The sequence below is a fragment of the Sinocyclocheilus anshuiensis genome, unplaced genomic scaffold (assembly GCF_001515605.1).
Source record: "Sinocyclocheilus anshuiensis isolate Anshui unplaced genomic scaffold, SAMN03320099.WGS_v1.1 scaffold1823, whole genome shotgun sequence".
Lineage (NCBI taxonomy): Eukaryota > Metazoa > Chordata > Actinopteri > Cypriniformes > Cyprinidae > Sinocyclocheilus > Sinocyclocheilus anshuiensis.
The window spans coordinates 773,878-775,506 of NW_015549711.1; the positions used below are offsets into that span (position 1 = coordinate 773,878).

Here is a 1,629-nt window from a genome sequence, read left to right on the forward strand (position 1 = left end):
ACTTTCTACCTCGTGTTGCTACACTATATTTGGATAGACTGATTTCTTTAGCCAGTTTTGAATCTGTAAGAAAGTGGGTGAAATTGCATAATGCATTCCCATGACCTCAGAATACCAGTGGTCATAAGTTTGTGTGTGTGAGAGTTGAGAGTTGATCTGCATCACTTCCTGGTTTCACTCATTTTCTTCTCTTCTGAATTATTCCCTGCTCATTTCTCATTTCATTTATCTCTCTGCATTTTTTGTCCGCTACCTGTCAACTCTTCTTTAGTAAATACGCCTCCACTCTAACTTCCTCTGTTTTTGTCTGTTCCCCTCTCCATGATCATCATCATTTCTCTCAGCTCATTCTGAACCGGAGCGGATGAACTGTTCCTTCATTACACCTAACGTTCCTCTCCAGTACCATCCCCTGTCATACACCGCTCTTGACCCGTCTGCTCCGCCCCTCTCCACTTCCTGTATCCAACTCCCCCGTGCTGCCGGCAGTGTCCCGCAGGCACGCCCCTCCCCGTACGCCTTCACTATACCTGCATTTGCACGTGCTCATCCACCTGCCCTGCCCAAAATCTTCCAGCCGCCGACCGGCTCAGGTACAAACACTCATCCACCCGGTGCAATGCAGCAGATCACCACTGATTTGTGCTGGTCTCCATCCGCTGCACTGTGTACATGTCCATACCTCATAGATCATCCACAAACTCACTCTTCTGTGTTATTACTTACAGTACATATTTTCATCATTTATGTTTTTAGAAGATTTGGTGTGCTTTAAAGTTGAAGTAATAGTACTATGGAAGCCCATTTTTTGCCTAACAAAAACTTATTATTATTAAAAATATGATTAAAAATAGAAAACATTTTGGGGTCTATATATATATACAGTGGGTACGGAAAGTATTCAGACCCCCTTCAATTTTTCACTCTTTGTTATATTGCAGCCATTTGCTAAAATCATTTAAGTTAATTTTTTTTCCTCATTAATGTACACACAGCACCCCATATTGACAGAAAAACACAGAATTGTTGACATTTTTGCAGATTTATTAAAAAAGAAAAACTGAAATATCACATGGTCCTAAGTATTCAGACCCTTTGCTCAGTATTTAGTAGAAGCACCCTTTTGATCTAATACAGCCATGAGTCTTTTTGGGAAAGATGCAACAAGTTTTTCACACCTGGATTTGGGGATCCTCTGCCATTCCTCCTTGCAGATCCTCTCCAGTTCTGTCAGGTTGGATGGTAAACGTTGGTGGACAGCCATTTTTAGGCCTCTCCAGAGATGCTCAATTGGGTTTAAGTCAGGGCTCTGGCCATTCAAGAACAGTCACAGAGTTGTTGTGAAGCCACTCCTTCGTTATTTTAGCTGTGTGCTTAGGGTCATTGTCTTGTTGGAAGGTAAACCTTCGGCCCAGTCTGAGGTCCTGAGCACGCTGGAGAAGGTTTTCGTCCAGGATATCCCTGTACTTGGCCACATTCATCTTTCCCTCGATTGCAACCAGTCGTCCTGTCCCTGCAGCTGAAAAACACCCCCACAGCATGATGCTGCCACCACCATGCTTCACTGTTGGGACTGTATTGGACAGGTGATGAGCAATGCCTGGTTTTCTCCACACATACCGCTTAGAA

At 43.6% G+C, this 1,629-nt stretch overlaps 1 protein-coding gene across 1 annotated transcript in view; it reads left to right on the plus strand.

Annotated features, from left to right (window-relative positions):
• LOC107660727 (uncharacterized) overlaps positions 1-1,629 on the plus strand; it is a 54,760-nt gene that overhangs the window by 13,198 nt on the left and 39,933 nt on the right. The gene's annotated exons all lie outside the window — the stretch shown is intronic.